This window comes from Prionailurus viverrinus, chromosome D2 (genome assembly GCF_022837055.1).
Source record: "Prionailurus viverrinus isolate Anna chromosome D2, UM_Priviv_1.0, whole genome shotgun sequence".
Lineage (NCBI taxonomy): Eukaryota > Metazoa > Chordata > Mammalia > Carnivora > Felidae > Prionailurus > Prionailurus viverrinus.
This window is the reverse complement of record NC_062571.1, coordinates 24,577,318-24,601,066: the sequence shown is the minus strand read 5'-3', so window position 1 is coordinate 24,601,066 and position 23,749 is coordinate 24,577,318. Positions and strand designations below refer to the sequence as shown.

General features: G+C 40.1%; 2 pseudogenes; one reads left to right on the top strand and one right to left on the bottom strand.

Moving 5' to 3' along the window:
- Positions 1–13,096: 13,096 nt before the first annotated feature.
- LOC125148012 (ribosomal protein L18-like) lies at positions 13,097–23,219 on the bottom strand (annotated as a pseudogene).
- LOC125147584 (copper transport protein ATOX1-like) lies at positions 14,347–17,666 on the top strand (annotated as a pseudogene).
- Positions 23,220–23,749: the final 530 nt, after the last annotated feature.

The window sequence follows — 23,749 nt, the reverse complement described above, 5'->3', positions numbered from 1 at the left end:
TTAGGACCTCTTCGTCCTAAAAAACGGGGCCGAGAATGTCCCAAAATAATAACCTAATCTACTCTAGCGGTACCAGCCGAGCGTCCTGGTGCTAAGTTAACCGGCAGAACTAAATCTAGTAAAGTATAAAGGTTGTGAAGAAACAAGGCGAGAAGCCCCCCCGCCCCCGCCCCCAATCTCTGGTGGACACGCCTCCTCCCTCCCTTAGTCCCCAGGCACTCAGTCTTCGCCCCTCCCCGCAGGAGCCAAAATTTCCCAACCTAAAGAGGTTTCTTTCCTTCTGAAAGACCCTGATGACTCAGCTTTTTTTTTTTTTTTTTTTTTTTTAAGCCTGTTTTGGTGTATTCCTAGGCAAATTCTTGAAATGTGAAACCAGGATAAGAGTTACTGCTGAGTTTTCTTGTCTCAAAGAGATTCCGTTCATCTGTAGAGTTATTTCAATGCATCCTCTTGACTCCTAAGGGTGTCTCTGTTCTGGGCGCTTACTTAGTGCTTTCCACGCCGATTTTATTTGCATTGTAAACATCTCAGTAAGTATCTTAGATTTTGTTTCTTTATTTACTTTCGGCAAACGAATCATCACATCAGTGTATTTAAGAACCCACGCTCTGGAGTCAGACATGATTCAAGTCCTAATTCTAGGATTCAAAGCCTGACTTCTAAGACCTGCACCAAGTTGGACTTTTCTGTGCCTTGGATTTCTCATCTGTGAGATGGAGATAATGAGGACCTACCTCTGAATATGGTGATGAGGTTGAAACGAGGTGATGAGCACACTCTCTGACCCAGACCTACAACCCTACACAGATAAAATCAGTGCTGCTATTTCACTTACAAGAGAGGAGCCTACAAGGTAGGGGAACGAATGTGGACTCCTCTCCACCTAAAGGGTGATAGAGGCGGTTGTGCTGGGGTGCGTTCTCTCTGGAAAAGGTTATATTGCATTGAATTTATCTGGTGACTCTCTTAATATGTTTATCCCCCAAATCGAGTCACTTAGTAAAACATTTGTAAGGGTGAAATAAATGTACATGTAAGCGAAAGCGGAGTCATCTTGGTCATCTAGCTGATGCGAGGGAGATACAGGTGAGCCTCTCTCAGGGGCTGCCTTGTGAGCGCCCCACAACAAAATGTGCCAAAAGTAGCTCTTGAGAAAAAAAAAATCTCTTGGGTTCAGGCTCCTCCCATTTCTCAGGCAGCTTCCTGGCTTCTGGTCCTTGAGTTTCTTCCCTGTAAAAATAAAAGGATGGGGATTTTCAAGGTCCTTTTTTTCACCCTAAAAGTGCCCAGAATAGTATCAGATAATTGTGGAGAGGTTGTACTACACAGGATGTAGAGCTGAGCATTGTGGGAGATTCAACTTTGATGGAAGGCATTTGGGACCTTCTTGTTTACACCAGTTGTTCTCAGGGGGTGTCCTTGCATGTCCAATGGCAGCCTGAGCTGCCTGAGGTAACTAGTTAGAAATGCAAAATGTAGGGGCTCCTGGGTGGCTCAGTCTGTTGGGTGTCTGGCTTCAGGTCAGGTCATGATCTAACGGTTCGGGAGTTTGAGCCCCACTTCAGGCTCTGTGCTGACAGCTCAGAGCCTGGAGCCTGCCTTGGATTCTGTGTTTCCCTCTCTCTGCCCCTCCACTGTTCATGTTCTGTCTCTCTCAAAAATAAATCAACATTTAAATAAGTAAATAAAAAAGAGATGTAAAATGCAAATCATGTGCCTCACACCAAACATTCTGAATCAGAAATTCCCAAGTGGGAGCAAGCAATCTGTGGTTTAACAAGTCCTACAGGTAATTCTGGTGAATACTAGTTTTGAGAACCTCTCGTTTACACAGTACTTTTCATACATTATCTACAAACCAAAAGGTTTATTATCTCCCTGATCATTATGTTTGTGCTGAGCACTGTGCTGAGCACTTTATAATCTCATTTTATCTTTCCAACACCTGTGAGGGAGGGGGAACCTTGTACACTCAGTTTAAGCGCATTGACATCCCTTTACTTCTCTGAGTCCAGTTTTTCCATCTCAGGTCCTTCTTCTCAGGCTAATGTCTACTTATCCTTCAGGACTCTGCTTATGTGTCCCCTCTCCCGGGAGGTCCTCCCTGATCCTGCTGGGTTAGCTCCTGCTAGTAAAATTTATCACAACAGAATTTATCACAGTGGAATTTTTTGTACAGTTACCTATTTAATATTTGTATCCTCTATTGACTCATAAGCTACATGAGTCAGGGACCCCATCTGAATTACTCTCCAGTGTATTCTCAGTACCTACCATGGTGTTGGTCATATACAAAGTGCTCAGTAACTATTTGTTGAAGGAATGAATGTTGAATTCCTTATCTACTTAAGGGGAAACTGAGGCTCAAAAAAGTTAAGTAACTTTCCTGAGATCACACACCTAGAGGGTATTAGAGCCGGGACTCCAAACTCCAGACTTTTAGCCACTATTCTCATAGACTTTCCAATTTCTGAAGAAGAAAATAAAGTTCTGAGATATAAAATGACTTGCCTGAAGTCATATAGCTAGTAAATAATAGAACCAGGATTAGAATTCATGTCTTCTAATATTTATGTTCTTTTATACCACATTATGCTGCTTTACTCTGTCCTTCAGAAACTTACAACTAGTGGGATGGACAAGGCATACATATAGGACAAGTTAAATTCATAGTAAGAGGAATTAAAAGGGACATATCTACAGGGCCTGGTATCTTGCTTGGTACACAGTGGATGTTCTATGAATGTCTCGTGAATGAATAATGATCATATGGCATCCAACTTTGGAATATTTACAACATGTCTCATGCTACTAAGTGTTTATGAGCATATCCAGTGGGTTTCTCAAAGTAGGGCCCTTGAAGTCTGGGAAGCTTGCTAAAACGCAGATGCCTGGGACTTAGACCCATTGACTTGGACTCTGTGGGCGTGGGTCTTGAGAATCTGCACCTATCTCCAGGTGACTCTTATGTCCACTAAAGTCTGAGACACAATCCACTACTAAATAAGCATTCAAGACAGACATGGGTAGCACAAGGGGAAATGCTACTCTAGATGTAATGAATGTTGTTGAAGGTCACACCACTGATAAGTAATTGCACTGATAAGGAATTGCATTGTTTTGACTCCAAAAGCCTGTACTCTTTCCGTGCCATTGTGAAAGAAGGGAGGGATGGGTAGAGGAAAAGAGGATGGGCAGAATGGAAGAATAGGCAAGGAGGAAGGAGGGAATAAGGCCAAATGAGTAATAAGGAAAACAGATTTCATAGAGAAGGGAAAGAGACTACGATCTGGCTGGGTTGTCAGAGAATCTTTGCCGCAAAGGAGTGGGAATTTACTGGGAACGGAATAGAGATTTACGAGCTGCCTTGCCCCTCACTTTATCTAATAGCATTCACTCATTGTGGCCAGAGGGACAGCCTTTCAAACACAGGGTTGTCGAAACACAGAGGCTTTTTAAATGAAAAATGCATTTTATTAAATACAGTGCTTGCATTTGCCAAAAAGTGACTTTAGAAGGACCAGGCACAGACCGTCTCAAATGTGAATAAGCTGCCCAGATAAAAGCAGGACCCCAGATCAGATTCCTGTTACCTTTTCCATGTCTGCAACAAGCATCTGTGTGCAGTTGGGCCCCCGAGTTGCAGAGCTAATAAGAGGCCTGAAATCAGAGGCAGTCCTTTGCCATCAGACAAATCATTTCACACGGTGTGTCAAGTAATTATGAAAATCGAGGGATGATATGAGTAAACTTGCTCCAGACTGACTTTAAGTATTGACTGTAAGTAGCAGAGAAGTTCTCTGCTGCTACATTTGCATCTCCCTAATGCATCTCATTGCATTTATGTATTCTGTTTTTCAACAGCTATAATAGAGGCATGCCTACTATGTTCCATCACTAATCGCTTGCATCATTAAAGCTTCAGAGTTGGAGCTCTAATCTGGCTTTAAAGCCTCTGCCAGAATAATCTACTAGAAAACTCTATTTCTGTTAAATTTTGTTGGCATGGCAACCACCAAGCAACACTGTGGAGAGTGCCTTAAATCCCACAGCAGCCGGTTAGCCTGAGTGAGTGTGCCGAGAGGAGGCCATATATAGAGGCTAAAAATAGACAATTTACAGCAAGGTGCCCTGCGCCCCCACCACCTAGGAGGATTATGACTTACTTGCTCCCCTTGGTGGGGTCAAACGTGAGCGGTAGGAGAGAATGCACCAGCCTTCCAGCGTGTGGGTTTTTCCAGCCCACTGCCTGGACTAGGAATGTGGAGACCCAAGGGCTAATGCCAACTTCACCCCCCTAATTAGTTGTGTGAGATTCTATTCAAGCTGGGCAACATCTCTGGGCTTAGTGTCCTCATTCGTAAAGGACAGGGAGCTGGTATGGATTAAGGACTTTCCAGTGCCACAGTCCTGGCTGCTAGTCCAATGTGTTGGTCATTTCCTTGCTAACGTGGGTTGGGTGGCTGGGGGAGAAGACATGGCAGGCAGTCATGGTGGTAGTGAAGTTTGTCAACAGGCAATTTGGCAAAAATCATCAGTTGACATCTCTTCTGGTAATAGCATGTCATATGTATCAAGTGCTTACCAAGTGCTTACTAACAAGTATCAAGTGTATCAACTGTGCCAAGGATGGCCCTAAGTGATTTTCACATAATATGCTATTTTACCTTCCCAACAAACCCAGGAGAAAGGCATTACTGGTATCCCTATTTTATAAATGAGTAAACTGAGTCATAGAGAGGTAAAGTACACAGATCATTTCCACAGAAGCAGCTAGGATTCAAACTCGGAACTGCCTAAATACAGAATCAACATGCTTGCCCATGATTCCATTGTATCTCTGGTGCCTCCATCGTTGTCTGGCACCCTGAGGGCTCTCAAAAACGAATTGCTGAATGTGCAATAAATGACTAGTATGCTAGAAGGTTCTCAGTGCCTGAATGCTTCAAGCCTTTTTCTTTCTTTTTAAATTTTTTTATGTTTATTTATTTTTGGGAAAGAGAGAGAGATAGAGCATGAGTGGGGGAGGAGCAGAGAGAGAGGGAGACCCAGAATCCTAACCAGGCTCCCAGGCTCTGAGCTGTCAGCACAGGGCCTGAGTTGGAGCTCAAACCCACAAACTGCGAGATCATGACCTGAGCCGAAGTCAGACGCTTAACCAACTGAGGCACCCAGGCGCCCCAAAGCCCTTTTTTTTCTTGGTAGTTTATTATGTGAAGAGAAACCTTTGAGACATCGCCCTTAAGTGAAATGGTTGTGGGAGAGCTAGAAAGCATGTTGCTATGGAATAAAATATACAGAAAAAGATACAGTTAAAATAGCGGGATTGTTAGATAATGAGATTGAATTATGTAATTATGTGACAGATCAATTATGGAACTGATGTTCTGTCAAAATAGGGCCTGTTTTCTAGGACCTAGAATACATAGGCAATTTTATTCTACAATTTTAGGCAAAATTTTGTTTTTAGAAGCAAAGAGGGAAAAGAGAGCACTTATAACTATAGGCAAGAGAGAATTGAACTTGAAAATAAAATATATGCTATAGAAATAATTTTTTTTAATACTTGTTTATTTTTGAGAGAGAGAGAGAGAGAGAGAGAGAGAGAGAGAGAGAGAGAGAGAGAGAGAGAGCGCACAAGCAAGCAGGGGAGGGGCAGAGAGAGAGGAAGACATAGAATCCAAAGCAGGCTCCAGGCTCTGAACTGTTAGCACAGAGCCCAAGGTAGGGCTCAAACTTACAAACAGTGAGATCATGACCTGAGCCAAAATCAGACATTTAACTGAGGGAGCCATGCAGGTGCCCTGGCTATAGAAATACTTCTTATAAGGAAGAAGGATTGATTCCCTCCTTGCCCTCTCCCTCCACCCCTCCCAACCCCAGGAAGACAGGACTGATTCCCCAGGTTATGCTAAAAGATTTATTTTGCTAGGTGGCTCGTAATCATAAGGTCATTGAAAAAGACAGCTTCTTGGGTGCCTGGGTGGCTCAGTCAGTTAAGCATACAACTCTTAATTTTGGCTCAGGTCATGATCTTATGGTTCGTAAAATCGAGCCCCCAGGTAGGTTCTGCGCTGACAGCATGAAACCTGCTTAGGATTCTCTCTCTTTCCCTCTCTCTCTCTCTGTCCCTGCCCTGCTTGTGTGTTCTCTCTCTCTCTCAAAATAAATGAACATTTTTTTTTTTAAAAAAGACAGCTTCTTTGGAACATGACTGTTATAAGGTGAAAATAAGTAGTGTTTTTCAGTCTCTACTGTCTAGTGTAATTCCTCTCTAAAAATGAGTTGTTAGGTTAGTTTAAACTTTTTATTAGAGATGAATAGACAGGTAGTAATTTTTCATATTGTAAGTATAAATCGTTATGAATTCTCACAACTAGATACACTCATGTGACCAGCATCCAGATCAAGAAACAGCAACTCCCTCTCCCCAGAACACTCCTTTGTAGTCCTATCAAGTACTCGTCCTTTCCCCCCCTGGGGTAACCAGCATCCCGAATCCTAACAGCATTGGTTAGGCCGGACTCTGTGCACTTCACAGTAGTGATAACCTCATTGTGGTTTAGTTGCCAAGCGCCAGTGGCCAACTAGGTGGAAGCACTCATTCACATGTTTTTTGGATATTTGATATTGTCTTGTGAAGCATCTGTTCATATCTTTCCTTCATTTCACCCTTGGGTTGTCTGCCTTATGATTAATGGAAGTTTGCGTGTGTTCTGGATATGAGTCCTTTGTTACATATACATATGGGGATTTTTCTCTATGGTTAGTGAATTTTGTGTTTTGCTTAGGAAATCTCCACCCCCTCCAAGGTCATGAAGATGTCCTCCAATGCTCTCCTCCAAAAGCTTTATTTAATTTTCACATTTAATTCTGAGATCCATCTAGAATTAATTTTTGAGTAATAGTAGAGAAAGGAGTCCATACATATATATTTTCACATCTCCAAATAATCCAGCAAAATTTATTGAAAATTTTTTTCTTTCACCCATTGCATTATGGCCTTGGTCATGAATCAGGTGACCATTTATGTGTGGGCTCTCTAATCTAGTTCATTGGTTACTTTAATATAACTTAGTGTCAATTCCATGAGTTCTTCACTACTGTAGCTTAATGATGGGTTTTGTTCTCAGATACAATGAATCTTCCAGCTTTGCTCTTCCTCTTCAGTTACCTTAGATATCTTTGACCCTGTGCATTTCCATCTGAATTTTAGAATCAGCTGGTTAGCCTCTCTTAAAAAAAAAAATCCTGCTGGGATTTTAATTGGGATAGTGGTTTTGTTTTGTTTTTTGAAGTTTATTTATTTATTTTGAGAGAAAGATAGAGACAGAGAGCACAGGGGAGGAGCAGAGGGAGAGGGAGAGAGAATCCCAAATAGGCTCCACACTGTCTGCACAGAACCTGATGCAGGGCTCCATCCCAGGAACCTTGAGATCATGACCTGAGCCAGATGAAGCGTCAGATGCTTAACCAACTGAGCCACCCAGGTGCCCTGTGATAGTGTTAATTTATAGATTATTTTGGGAAGAATTAACATCTTTACAATATTGAGCTTTTTAAATACTAAAAGTTAATCTCTAAATGTGTTTATATATTTAGTTTCCCTCAAGAATATTTATACTTTTTAATGTTTGGGCATTCATTGCAAATCTTTTGTTAGAATTATTCCTCTATAGTTTATATTTTGATACTATTATAAATAATACCTTTTAAAATATAATTTCCTCCTTGTGAGTGGTATATAGAAATACAAATGGTTTTTAAATAATCTTTTATCCAACAACATTGAAGATTTCAATTCTTAGTTCAAATTGTTTATGGATTCTTTTGAATTTTCGTGGAATATAACCATGCAGTTTACAAATACTGACAGCCTGTTTTCTTCCTTTCAAATTCTAATGTCTTTTAAAATATATGGCAATGATTAGGACCTCCAGAAAAATGTTGAATACAAGTAGTAATAGCTGGCATTCTTGTCTTGTTCCCAATCTTAGAAGGAAAGCTTTCAGTATTTCACCTGTTGGTATGATGTTTGCTGTTGATTTTTTGTAATATTCTTTATTTGTTTGACAAAGTTGTCTTTTATTCCCAGTTTGTGAAGTTTTTTTTTAATTTTTATTTATTTTTGAGAAAGAGAGTACACAGGTGGGGGAAGGGCAGAGATAGAGGGAGACCGAGGATCTGAAGCAGGCTCTGTGCTGACAGCAGAGAGAGCCCAATGTGGGCTCCAACCCACCCATGAACTGTGAAATCATGACCTGAGCCGAAGTCAGACACTTAACTGACTGAGCCACCCAGGCTCAGAGTTTGTTTGTTTGTTTGTTTTTTAATATATTATAAATGAGGGAGAGATAAATTTTGTCAAATTGTTTCTCTGCAACTATTGAAATAGTCATATAAACTTTCTCCTTTTTTTAGTTAATATGGGTGGGTTAATTTTTAAATGTTAAACGAATCTGGAATTCCAGAATAATTTTAATTTATATGTCACTAGATTCAAATGTCTAAAATTTTGTTAAAGACCTGAGGCAGATCATTTGAGAGGCATTTGAGAGACTGACCTGTAACTCTTCCTTTCATGAAATGCCTTTGTCAGGTTTTGCAATTGTGGTTGTATTGGTCTTATAAAAGTTGCATTTGAAAAACAGTTGTCTCTCTGTTTTCCAGAAGAGTTTGTGCAAGGCTTGTGTTATTTCTTCTCCGTAAATTTTTTCAAGAATTTACAAGTGAAACCATGTGGGCCTAGAATGTTCATTGGGGGAGATTTTAAATAATGGATTGACCATCTTTAATAGATATTGAACCATTCAGATTTTCTGACAGTTTTGATAAGTTGTATTTTTCTAGGGATTTATACATTTCACCTAAATTGTCAAGTTAATTGTTGTTGAAGTGTTTGAATTGTCAAGTAGTTGGCATTATTCTAGTTATATTTTTATTATTGATTTCTACTTTGATGCTATAGTGGAAAAATAGCAAACTATCAATGACTTTAATTGTTTTCAAATTCGTTGAGACTTTCTTTATGATTTCAATAAAAGATCTATTTGCACTTGAAAAGAAGGTGCATTCTATCATTGTTTGATGTAATATTCTATATAAGCCAGTTAGATCAAGTTGGTCAATTGTGGTATGTTTTTACAGATTTTTTTTTGTTAGACTATTTTATGAGCTAATGAAGTATGCTAAAGTTTTGCATTAAGAGTATGGATTTGTCCATTGCTGCTTTTAATTCTGCCCATTTTGCTTCAATGGTTGAAGTTCTGTTACAGAGGACATACAAATTTAGGATTGTAATAACTTCCTGCTGGATTCACCCTTTTATAATTATGAAATCTCTGTCTTTATCTGTGGTAATGCTTTTTTGCATTACATCTACTCTGTCTGATTTTAGTACAGATATACTACCTTTCATTGAGTGTTTTCGTGGCTTTTTGTTGTTGTTGCTCTTTTGCTGTCAACTCTTCTGTTGCGTTCTGTGGTCTCTTTTTATCTTTAGTGTGACTCTTTAAGCAAAATATAGTTGTTGACTAATCCAACCTGACAACCATAAACCTTGGTGTATTTAGTTCATTTATAGTTAATGTAATTACTTGCATGGTTGAATTTATATATACCATGACGCCATTCATTTTCTATTAAAGCTGTATTATGTTACTCTTTTTCTATTTTATTTCCCTCTTTAGGACTAATCAGACATTTTAAAAAGTATTATTCCACTTATCCCTTCTATTATCTTGTAATTTTTGTCATTAACTATTCATATACTGATTCTCCTAGATATCCGATATACATTCTTACCTTACAATAGACTAATACAAATTGTAATGTTGACTGTTGCCTATCTCTCACTTTGTGTTACTGTTCTACATATAATGCAAACCTCATGTGGTGTTATGATTATTATTTTGCAGAGTTCATATTTGTATTTGCTGATTTAGTTTCCCTTTCTAGTGTTCTTCATTCCCTTCTGCATGTTCACGTTCCTATTTGGGATCATTTTCTCTCTGCCTGAAGATATTTCTTTAATTTACCTTTAGGGAATGCCTTCTATCAACAAATTCCCTTAATTTTGTTAGTCTGAAAATGTGCTTGTTTCATCATCCTTGCTAAAAGATATTTTCACTGAATATAGAGTTATAAGTTGGAAGTCATTTTATGTTAGTACTCTAAAGATTTCATCAATAATCTTCTAACTTCTATTGTGGGGGGGGGGGCAGGTGTAGTGTAGTACCAAGATTCTTCTTTGAGAAGGGAGATACTTACCTTCCTCTTGCTGGGAGTATTTCATGCTGACAGAACATAGTTTGGTCCCTCCTCAGGAATCACCCTTGGAAGAAGACCCCTGTTCAAAGTACAGCAAATATCTATGATGTGGAAACCAGCTAAGTGCTTCCCAAGTGTGTGAAACCGCAGGAGACTTTGCTTTGCTTTGTAGGAGCCTAACTCCCCAAATGTCCAGATAGCCCCAGAATTCCCTGTGCCTTTGGGGCTCTCTACATCTCCAATTTGTTGCTAAGCCCCCGTGATCTTAAAGGCTTACTCATTTCCTTTTCCCTGAGCAGAGGCTCTCCTTTTGGCTAAGCCAGACCTTTATCCTGAACCCAGGATCAGCAATGCTTCCAAGGAAAGGAGAGCTGGTGGCTGGCAGTCATCTGGGTAATTTCTTTGCTCTCTATAAATGCATCCTATTCACATAGTCCTTGTTATCAACCAAATGATTGGTTCCCCACAAAATCCATATGTTGAAGTCCTAAGTCCCAATGTGATAGTATCTGGAAATGGGGCTTGGGAGATAATTAGTGTTAGATGATGTCATGAAGGTGGGACCCTCATTATGAGATTACTTTACCCTTATAAGCAGAGACACCAAGGAGCTTGCTCTTCCTCTCCCTCTTCATGAGCATGCACCAAGGGAAGGTCATGTGACCACACAACAAAAAAGCAGCTATCTGCAAGACAGAATGAGATGTCTTGCAGAACCTGATCATACTGGCACCCTGATCTTGGACTTCCAGCCTCTAGAATTGTGAGAAAATTAATATCTGTTGTTTAAGCCACCAGGTCTAAGGTATTTTGTTGTGGAAGCCTGAGAAGACTAATGCAGTTTTTATTGCTCCCATGGTTCACTGAGGTTTCTAAAAATCTGATTTTTAGAATTTATTTGGCCTTTTCTAGGTGTTGCGGTAGAGCGTTAGCCTGACATGACCTATTATGTCCCAGTGGGAAACGGAAGTCTGATTTGCTGCAGTTTTTAAGCCAGATTTTTCTATTGCTCTCAGTATGTAAATTATGTCATGGTTTCACTACACACTTTCTGTTGTCCCCCAGCATCCATTCTCCCCTTCTTCCATAGTGAAAGAACCCTCAACCATTACCTGGGACATGGCTTCCCAGAGTAGAGACTACATTGTCCACCCTCCTTTGCAGAGAGGTGTAGGTCTTCTTTCCCTTAGAATGTGAGAAGAAATTTTGTGGACAACTTCCCGGTGGTATCTTCAAAGAAAAGGGATCTGTTCTTGCCTCCCTCCTTCCACCGTCCACAGTTTGGGATACACACGTGGTAGTGTGCCCTCTTGTCCTACATGGACAAAGGCAACTCCTTAGGAAAAGGGGGGGAGGCTCGTCCCCACATTTTAGTGAGCAGAGCCACCATGCCAGCTCAGAATTTGATTTGAGACAGAAACTTCATTTTTATATTTTTATGGTTTGTACCATTAATGCTTTTTTTTCCATTTATACTTTTGCCCTTAGTTTATCTCTTTTTAAAAACAGTTCTCTTGAGGTATAATTGACATACAATAAACTTCACATATTTAAAGTGTACAATTTTATAACCATTAATATTTTTGTCTCTGTCACATGCTGAATTTTTATGCCTACAAATATACTTACAATATCCTCATTACTTGGTGTTAGAAAGTTGGTATTTGTGAGTACATTGATTCATTCGACAAAGTATTTACTGTGTGCTGTGCCAGGCATTGGTTGTGCTAACTTGGAAGATTGTAGCCCAGAGACTAAATCTGAACCCCAGATATTATTTATTTGGCCAAGTTGGGGCGGGGGGCTACATGGCAATAATCGCCAGGAGCTGAGTAGAAGTTGCCCTCATTAGATGACACTTACACTGTTTCATCCAGGCCACTTCATTCCTTTAATTTACCTGCCTGGTCACTATTAGAATTAGAATTTGAGACCCTTCAGTTATAGATTCTAAGATATAAGACATACCCCTTGTTTTCAGTACACGTATGTTCTAGAGGGTGATGATCAGGTATGACGATCACCACCTCATAACATGGGTTGTCAGTCTACAGCCTGTGGGTCAAACCTGTCCTAGCATCCCTTTTTGCAAATAAAGTTTTTATTAGAACACTATTATGCCCACGTGCTCACATCTTGTCCACACTGCTTTGACACTACTGTGGCAGAGCTTCATGGCTGTGGCTGCCACCGTGGAGCTCCCTACCTAGACAGGTTCCTACAGCAGCTGTAACAAGTTGGGTGGCTAAAGTAACAAAAATTAAATCTTTCCCAGTTGTGAAGGTCAGAAGTCCAGGGTGTTGATAGGGCCACACTCCCTCAGGGGACTCTAGAAAACAATCCAATTTTTGCCTCATCCAGCTTTCTTGGCATTGCTTAATTCCTGGCTTCATTGCTCCAATCTCTGTCTTTGTGGTCACATGGCTTCCTCCTGTTCTCCCTGTCTTCTCTGTGTGTCTTCTATAAGAACATTTGTCATTGAATTTAGGCCTCACCCAGCTTGTTCAGGATGCTTTCCTCATCGTAAGATCCATTACATCTGCAAGGATCGTTTTTTCAAATAAGGTAACATTCTCAGGTTCCTGGCTTTCGGACATGGATCTTTTTGGGGCACCTGAGTGGCTCACTCGGTTGAGTGTCCAACTGTGGCTCAGGTCATGATCTCACTGTTGGTGAGTTTGAGCCCCCGTCAGGCTCTGTGCTGACAGCTTGAAGCCTGGAGCCTGCTTTGGATTCTGTATCTCCCTCTCCCTCTCCGCCTCTCCCCACTTGTGCTCTCTCTGTCTCTCTCAAAAACAAATAAACATTAAAAAAATTTTTTTAAGCAGTGAAAATCTTTTTAATAACAAGGCAGGGTCTGGGGTTAGTTTTTGTAGCCACAGCTGGCCCTGCGGCCTCTGGCGCGCTCGAACTTCCGGCCCTTGGATTGCATGTAGGGTTTGGTGTGGCTGTGTGGGGTTCTTGGGGCCTTGCCAAAATGCCTGTACACCTCTCGGCCCTTGCGCGGACCAGAGAGCAAGACGGTGCCACAGCCTTCGGGGGGGGGGGGGGGGTCCAGGGCCAACTGGTCGAAGGTGAGGATCTTGCCTCCAGCTTTGAGGATGCAGCTCCCGGCAAGGCTGCTCACATGCGGCACGCACACGCGCACACCTTCACTTTGGGCACCTCCTGGACCCGCACGTCATTGGTTACCCTCCCGGCAACCACAGAGGTTTTGTTTTCCCGGCCAGGCTGCTTCATCTCCCGGATCATCCGGGAAAGGGACAGAGGTGGCTGGTTTGTGCGACTCATGAACAATCTCTTCAACATAACTTGGTTAAAGGTAGAGTTGGTCCGTCTGGCCAGAAACCGGTGCAGCTTGACCAACAGTCTCAGGTAGATGTCCTGGCTCTTGGGTTCCTTGCGCAGAAGCTTTTGGTCCTTATTGTGGCGGATGTCGACTCCCATGATGGCGCCTCCTGCTCGGCCAGGTCCGGAAAGCAAACATTTAAAATTTTTTTAAAAAGACATGGATCTTTTTGGGGCACCAGGGTGGCTCACCCTGTGAAGCGTCTGACTCTTGATTTTGGCGGAGGTGGTGATTTCACCATTGAGATTGAGCTCCATGTTGAACTCTGTGCTGACAGCACAGAGCCTGCTTGGGATTCTCTCTTTCCCTCTCTCTTCCTGCCCATCCCCCACCTCAAAAATAAATAAACTTTTAGAAAAAGAAGATATGGATCTCTCCAGGGTCTACCATTTGGGCTACCTATACTTTCAAAACCTAAAATACTAATTATTTAGCCCTCCTCAGAAGAAAATCCCCAATCTTTACTACAGGGTAGTGCAAATGCAAAGAAGCAGGCCATTTAACTCAGACTACTGGAGGTGGGAGATCGAGAACACCTTATTCCCAGGGAAAGTGATGCTGGAACTGAATCTTGATGGTCAGATACAATTTATCCAGGCTTGGGGAGTGTTGGAGACATGAGAGGAGAAGAAAGCGGGGAAGTGCTTTAAGCAAAGGGAATAGCAGCATGTCAGAAGGCCAGGAGGAATAAAACAGTGTGGTATGTAGGTCAATACAAGTAGCTCAGCATGGCTGTTGTGTCGGGTACGTATCAGAGAAAGGCAATGGTCGGTTCATTAGAAACCAAACTAAACATTTTATAAATAATCCAACATACTATAGGAACAATGATGCAGTTTAAACCAGGGAGAAAGGCAATGAGATTTACATTTTATAAGAATCACTTGGCACGAATATGTACCAAATACATTGGATAAGGGTAAGAGTTGAGTCAGGAGACAATTAAGAGGTTATCACAGGAATCTGAAAGCTGTTATGAGCCCCTGAACTGAACTGAAGTAGTGGCAGTAGAGATGGAGGAAATATGGGACTTAAAGAATCAACAGGACAGGGAGATTTAATTTTTATGGATGTGGCAAGAGTTGAAGAGATAAGATGACTCCCAGATTTCTGAATTGGGGAAGCAGGTAGATGTTTGTGTTGAATATGAAGATAGAAAACATGGAAGAGTGCATTTGGAGGGCAAGAGGGAGAATTCCGTGGTGCACTTGATGAGCTGAGAGTAGGATGATGGCTAGCATTTTGAACATGTTTGAGTTGTGGACATCTAGCAGAATCTACTGAATAAGTCCTTATATATGCGGGTTTGACAGTTAGGAAAATATTAGGAGTGGAAGTATAGGTTTGACTATTATTTTTATGCCTTTTGAAGGCCACATTTTAATGATCCTTGTCTGTTCCAAATCTTTCCGTGTAGAGTAGGTAAAGACATTTTCTTTAAATTGGTAAGATTAAAGGACAGTAGGATGTTATTCTTTACAATAATGTTATGATATGTTCATTACTATCAGGTAATGAAAATCAACCACCACTTCACTTGTATTTTTCCTCCTACTTTACAAACACTAATTAGTATTCAAATTGCTAATGTGTGGTGAGTAAGAGCTTCACAGAAATTATTCATATACTTCCTGGTTGCTGGGGATCCAATTTATCTACTCAGTTGATGGGACACACAGGAAGTGACTAACACAGGGGTTAAGGTCCACGAAGAAATAAGCAAAGCAAGTAGAATTTCCCTGATTTGAAAACTTACAAGGAATAAAGAAAAAATTTTCCCCTTTGGAATAAGTTTTCGGGTATTTTCCAGGGTTTGATTATCCAGTTGTATCTACATACAATATTTTAATAGTATATATCTTAACAATGAAATGTATTTCTTATTTTTCCATCTTATTACCAACCTGTGGCTATTTGCAAACAAAGATTCTGTAACATCATTCGTTCTCTTGGGCATTGTACTACCCCGTGTACTACTCCTGGTTTACTGAGTCCTGGATATGGAAACTGAGTTCAGCATACCATGCTCTTATCTAACCTTGAGAACAGTCTAGAAATCTTCCCATTGCCATTCCCAAATGTCCTAAACCATTTGAGTCCTTCTCATCCTTCAATTAGGAAAACTGCCCCCCCCCACCACCATGCTATCATTATTAGTTCAAGTGAGTTAATTTTTCATCACAGTACCTTGTTTGCTTACTTATTAGAATTGAGCATAACCTGATTTATCTACGTTATTTTTTCTCAATTAGACTCAAGAGGAATTTAATTTCATTGATCTTTTCTATTTTGAAAGATTTGTCCTTTGAAAAACTTTTAGCTTCACATTTATTAATTTTTTCTTTCCTAACCTTAAAATCCCATCTTTCTAGTGCTTCTTGTTAATTTTGCTGAACTTTTTAATATTCTTAAGATGTATGCTAAGAATCTACTCCTTTTTTGTTATTTCTTCTTTAATAATGAAAGTATTTAAGGTTTTTTTTTTTTTTTTTTTTTTTTTTTTTTTTTAAACTTTTTTTTCAACGTTTATTTATTTTTGGGACAGAGAGAGACAGAGCATGAACGGGGGAGGGGCAGAGAGAGAGGGAGACACAGAATCGGAAACAGGCTCCAGGCTCTGAGCCATCAGCCCAGAGCCCGACGCGGGGCTCGAACTCACGGACCATGAGATCGTGACCTGGCTGAAGTCGGACGCTTAACCGACTGCGCCACCCAGGCGCCCCTTAAGGTTTATACTTTCATTCCTTACTGTGGCTTTTGCAGCAGTGTCTCATAGGTTGTTGTTTTGTTTTGTTTTGTTTTTAAGTAGTCTCCATGCCCAGCACAGAGCCCAGTGCTGGGCTTGAACTCATGATCCTGAGATCAAGACCTGAGCTGAGATCATGAGGTGGATGCTTAACTGACTGAGCCACCCAGGTGCCCATCATAGGATTTGATGTAAAGTGGTCTCCTTGTATTGCTGTCTAAACAGTTCATAATTTGTTTTGAAATCCACTGATTATTTAAAAGTGTATTTCTCAGTGTCCAAGCGGTTGGAATGTAAACACATTTCATGATGTAATATCTGATACATTCGATAGACTCTACGTAAGAGTCAGCACCCATCGACAAAACTAAAAAGTGCAGCATTAACAATATCACTAACGCTCACCTATGCACTTTCTTTTCTTTTCTACTGATCAATTGGACCAACCCTAAAATAAAACCACACTCTCTCATTACTCTGGCTTTATAATAACTCTTTGTAACTTATGGAAAGCCCCCATGTGATTCTATTTCTATTGTATTCTATCAGGGATAATGGCACGGTAAGGAACTTCAAGGCCCTGACCCTCAACGGAAACACTGAAAACTGACCAAAAATGTCAGAATGAACTTTATAGGAACTCTGGAAATCAGTCAGTGGCTTACAGCAACCAAGAAAACACTTAATCAGGAAAAAACAACTGAAACCTGGTAGGAAATCTTTGTGGCATTTCTAACCTACCCTTGCCCCTGAGGTAAAACTGCCCCACTTCCCCTGCTCGGTGGTGCTCTGGAGGACTCAGCCCATGGAGAGAGCAGAGCTGACCTCGTTCTCAAAGAATTGTGGTTGTTCTTGAAGGTCTAGACAAAAGTTTGCCTTTCCTTTGCCTGACTTAGAACTCTCTCAAGGGCAAAGAAGCTGCAACATGGAGGGGTTTTTCAAAAACACTTACAGGCAGAATTATTACTTTCTGGCACTAAGGATATCAGTTGAGGCAAACAACTGACACTCCACAAAGCCTGGGAGAGAGCCGCACCTGTGTTTGGAACTGGCAGAGGCGTCATTGCAGCCGCTGCCTCCACCACCACATCCACAGTCTTGCTGAAGCACGAGTTGTCTGTGGATGTGACCTGTGAAGGTTACTCTAATGCAGTCAGTCAGGCGCTCAACTAGCTGGGAGGAGTTGAGTCTGACATTCCCCTGCCCAACAAGGTTTGCATAAACTCTGAGCACAGCATAGACACTCTGCTGGAGACCATGGGGAAAACAGGAAAGGCTGTTTCCTACCTCTGCCCTAAGTAGTGAGGGCAAGGGCATGGACCCCTGGGCCCAAGATGGACCAAAGAGGGCAGGACACTAATCCTTTTCTGCCTTCCAGACAGACCTGGGGTCTGGCAGTCTTGCTCAGTGATGGGAGTTCCTGCTGAGACCCTCACTAGCTCTGCTCTTCCCTAGTGTCCCTGCAGTAAAGTTGAGTCACTTTTGTTGGGGAAAAAAAAAAGCCTGAGAGAAAGGCTGGGAAGTGAGATACTTTGAGGAATAAGAGTTTCAAAAATCTTCTACATACACCTGGGAATCTAGAAGGCTACATGTGTGCCCAGAGTGGAGCTCTCACACCTTGTCAGTAGGAATGTAAAATGGTATAGCCAGTGTGGAAAATAGCTTGGTATGTCTTTAATAAGTTAAAATAGAATCACTGTATGACTCAGAAATTACCATATGATTCCACTCCTAGGTATATACCCAAAAGAACTCAAAACAGATCTTCAAATGAATTTGTGCAAAAGGGTCCACAGCAGCACTATCACAATAGCCAAAAAGTGGAAGCAACCCAGAAACTAACAGACAAATGCAGCATATCCTACACAATGGGATATTATGCAGCCGTAAGGAAAGCCCTGTCACGTGCTACCACATGGATGAACCTTAAAAACATTATGTTAACTGAAATAAGCCAGACACAAAAGGCCACATACTCTATATTTCCATTTATATTAAAGACCCAGAACAGGCAAATTTATAGAAACAGAGAGCAGATTAACACTTGTGGGGATTGGGGGGTGGGGTGGGAGAAAGGTGAGTAGGGATTAACTACTTAATAGGTTTGGGATTTCCTTTTGGGGTGATGAAAATGTTCTGGAATAGGTGATGATGATGGCTGGTCAGCAATGCAAATGTACCAAATGTCTCTGAACTGTACATGTCAAAGTGGTTATGATGAAGAATTTTATGTTCTGTGTATTTATCTGCAATTAAAAAAATAAGTGAAAACATAGTGTCTGGGTTCATTTTAGGTCATGTTTCTCCAAATACAATTTAAAAATTTTTTTAACGTTTATTTATTTTTGAGAGAGAGAGAGAGGCAGACTGTAAGCAGGGGAGGGGCAGAGAGAGAGAGAGAGAGAGAGAGAGAGAGACACAGAATCAGAAGCAGGCTCCAGGCTCTGAGCTTTCAGGACAGAGCCCAACGCGGGACTCAAACCCATGAACTGTGAGATCATGACCTGAGCTGAAGTTGGACCTTTAACCGACTCCAAATACAATTTTTAAATAAACCTGTCAATATCCTTGATATCTGTACATAGTAAATCTTTCAACTGATTAACTATTAACATAGTATAGCTCTCTAAGTTGTCTTTACACCTTTTACTTACTTTAGTTTTAATTTTCTCTCTTTAAAGACGTTGCTTTCTTTGTTAGATTTTTTCCTAGACATGTTACATTTTACAATAATGTTTTTGTAAAATTTCATATATAGGAAAGAGTATAACTCATAATGCGTGGCTTGATGAATTAACACAGAATACACAGAGAATACTAACCAAATCAAGAAATAGAACATTACCAGCACACCCCTGGCAGAAGCTTCCTTTGTATTTCTCCCCAGTCACCAACTCCCACCCTCGGCCCCAAACGAGCCACACTTTTCACTTCTAATTTAATGTAGTTTGATTTTTCAATGCTTCCGTTGTAATGAGTGCTTTTTGTTTCCTATTCAAGAAATCTTCCCCCTCAAGTTTACTAAACTCTTCTTTCATGTTATTACATTTCAGATAGTTCCATTGTGACTTCTTTTTTGACTCATAATTTATGTAAATGTATTTGCTTAATCTTAAAAAATCTGGGCTATTTTCTAATTTCCTCTTTTTTTTTTATTATTGATTTCTGGTTTAATCTCACCATGATCAAAGAGCATATTCTCTGTTTTCAATCCTGTCAAATTTGTAGAGACGTGCTTTATGCCCCAGCATAAAGGTTTATTCCACACACATCCAGAAAGATGTGAATTCTTTCCCTGTTGGGCTGAGTATTCTATGTATGCTATGGACGTCATTCAGGTCAAATCTGTTAATCCTATTACTTAAATCTCTACATTTAATGAGTGTTTTAATCTTTCCTTCCTTCTTTTCCTTTTTTCTTTCTTTTTTCCTTTCTTTCTTTGTAAGAATGCTTGACGCCTACTCAGCAAATTTCAAGTATATACTACAATATTGCTAACAATAGTCACTGTGCTATATATTAGACGTTTGGAACTCATTCACCTTATAACTGAAAGTTTGTGTTCTTCGACCTACATCTCCCCTCTTCCCCACTGCCAGTCCCTGGAAACCAGCTTCTTCTCTGTCTCTGTCTCTGTTTAATTTTTTAGATTCCACCTGTAAGTGATACCATATAGTATTTGTCTTTCTCTGGCTTATTTTACTTAGCAAAATGCCCTCCAGTTTCATCCACATTGTTGCAAATGGTAGAATTTCTTTCTTTCTCATGGCTGAATAGGATTGCATTGTATATACATATCAAATCCTCTTTATCCATTCATCTATCCATGGACCTTAGGTTGCTTTCATATCTCGGCTATTGTGAGTAATCCTGCAGTAAATATGGGAGTACAGATATCTCTTGAGATACTGATTTCATTTCCTCTGAATATATACCCAGGAGAAGGATTGTTGGATCATATGGTAGCTCTATTTTTAATTTTTCGAGGAACTGTTTTCCATAACGGGTGTACCAATTTACATTTTCACCAACATTCTACAGGGATGAATTTTTGACTGCTTGTTTTACCACTCAGTGAAAGAAGTATGTAAATTTTCTCATTATCCTTGTGGACTTGCATATTCCTCTTTTTAGGTCTGTAAGTATTGTTTTATATATTTAAGAGACATATTGCCAAATGCAATATACAGATCTTGTTTCTACTCTGATTGAAAAAATATATTTTAAGACACCAGGGACATTGGAATACAGGCTATATGTTGGATGATATTAAGAAATCATTGTTAAATTTGTTGGATGTGGTAATATCTACTAGATATACCGACTAAAGGGTTTATGGGTTAAATTTTATAACATTTTATAGAATTTCTCATAGAGTAAATCGTGAAGACTGAGAAATATATTTCCTTTAAGATTTTTATACCAAGACCTCTACTTACAAAGGTATGATGAAGACATGATTGGCGAAGATATGATTTATCACATGATAAATAAATCAAGTTGCTTGACATGGAGAGCTGGCCTCTGACAAGAGGCCTTAGACAAACATAAACAAAACCTGCATTTTTTAAAAAAAAACACTAATAGATAGTTTTTCTTTTTATTTTTACACACACTAACAAACATTTTGGGAAAAAAATAATCCAGTATATATACTTGTGGATGGGTGGAAACATTTTCAGAGTAAACTAAAAAAATCCATGTAATGGTTAATTTTATGTGTCAACTTAACTGGCCTAAGGGTTACCCAGATAGCTGATAAAACATTATTTCTGAGTGTATCTGTGAGGGTGTTTCTGGAAGAGATGAGCATTTGATTCAGTAGACTGAGTAAAGAAGATCCACCTGCACCAACGTGGGCAAGCATCATCCGATCCATTGAAGGCCCAAATACAACAGAAAGGAGGAGGATGGATGATGTCCCTCCTCCCTTCTTGAGCGTGGACATCCGTATTTCCTGCCATCAGACATCAGAGCTCCTGGTCCTTAGACCTTCCGACTCTGGAACTCACACCAATGGCCCTCTGGTTTTGAAGCCTTTGACTCCAAACTGGGAGTTACACCATTGGCTCCCCTCATTCTCAGGCCTCTGACTTGGGCTAAATTACACCACTGACTTCCCTCCTTCTCCAGCTTGCAGGCAGCAGACTGTGGGAGTTCTTGGCCTCTATAACTGTATGAGCCAATTCTTATAATAAATCTCTTATACATATTCATATATATTCTGCTGGTCCTATTTCTCTAGAGAACCCCGACTAATAAAACCCATAAGAAAATTTTTGTTTATTTATTTAAAAAAAAACCCACAAAACACACGATCTGACTGAGGTGAGATTTCTGACTAAAATAAGTTTGCTAAGATGTAAGCTGTCATCAGTGCCCAGGGATGTGAGCCAGCAGCTTCAACACAGGAATCAGCTAACAAGGCTGTGAGCCACACAATATAAGAAGAAAATGCCATTGGGAGGACATTCAACTAGATGTGGCTTTTGGAGACTGACCATGTGATGGATGAAATGTAAACTAATATTTTCCCTCTATTTCATGAGTTTGAAACCACTCCCAAGCAGTATTTAGGACATTAGGGCAGAGATACTAAAAGTATCATTTTCCAATTGCCTGAGCCCACCTCTTTATAGCCCATATAATAAGTACTAACTTTTCCTGTTTTCAGATGTGGAAACAAGAGTTGAGACTTTAAGACATTACAGCCTGGGAACAACCCTTAACTGGGGAAATACTGGCAAGCAGAATGCCAAGTATTCTATCAACATAATTGTAAGGAATGTATGATTACATCCATTAGACAGATGTGAAAACTGAGTTTGTGCAAGCTTAAGTGACCTGCCTAAAGCTAAACTCTAAGTGCTGGGTAGCTGGGATTTAGTTTGGCTCCAAACTCTACATTCTTTCTTCTGTATAATAAAGTCATCAATTGCACGCGCTTCAGATTAAAATGATCTTTTAACCACATTCATATGGGATTGCTTTAGGGCACATTATCTTTAAAATGCTCTTTTTTGTTTTCTTTGCTAATTGTTTTATTTCTTTGCCGTTAAATTCGTTTTTAGAAACTAAAAAAGTAATGCTTGGGTGCCTGGGTGGCTCAGTCGGTTAAGCATCCAACTTCGGCTCAGGTCATGATCTCATGGTTCCTGAGTTCAAGCCCCATGTCGGGCTCTGTGCTGACAGCTCGGAGCCTGGGGCCCCCTTCAAATTCTCTGTATCCCTGTCTCTCTGCCCCCCCCCCACTTGTGCACTCTCCCGCGCATGTTCTCTCTCTCCCCAAAATAAATAAATAAACATTAGTAAAGCAATGCTTGCTTGTATTGCTTTAAAAAAGATCAAATACTAAGAAAAATATAATTAAAAGTAAAACTCCCCCAAACCCTTTGTAGAGGTGACCATTGTTAAATTTCTCACATAGTCCATTGCAGAAAATTTCTGCCTGTATTCAAATATACACGCATAGATTTTTTTTACTTCGATGAACTATATTTTGCATACTGTTCTGCATCTTTCTTTTTTCACTTAACATAACTTGCACATCTTTCCATACAAGTATGTACGTCTACATTTTCGTTTTAATGGTCACGTACATTGGCATTCCATTTATGGGTGTATATCATTCAGGCGACCAATCCTGTTTAGAGCTGTTTCCCCCTTTTTATTGCTAACAATACTGCAATGATCAGTCCTGTACCAATATCTGTGCATACTTACATGAATTTAAACTGAATTATAATCAAGGATTACCCTATAAGTCAGTCCTAATTTTGGTTATAATAAATAATGGGACATAAATTTCAGAGACCCAAGAGACTCAACAGTGAGTTAAAAAAGAGTTACTATACGACATCTTTATTTTCCACTCAAAGCAACATATTCAACATTCAGATATTTCTACATTGGCTTCAGTCTGCTTGGGTGAGCAGAATTCTTTCAAATATCTGAGCTATCTGGACTCACCATGTTTTACCAAGATGATCACGGAAGGTTTTGTCTATAGGCGAATGGTACCTTCCAAGGGCAAGTAGGTTTTCATTCTTCTAATTACCTTCCTAAGGTCAGAATCATTGGGGTGTCCCAAGTCCCACATGATAATTTGTTAAAGTTATATTAAACAGCATGCTGGATTAGTTTCTTGAACAGAGATTTTCCATAAACTCTATAATCATTGAATGTTCAATTTGTGGCAAACGTGAAGTTCTTTCTAAGAAGGAAGCATGGCCTCTCCTAATATGACTTACTTGCAAACAGTTCTTATCTCACAACTCGATATTTCTTTTTTCTCAAGAGACAAAAAGATCATTAAATACAGGGAGTGTGCTAAAAGGGGAATTTGGATGGACGTAGAGGACATAATGCTAAGTAAAATAAGTCGG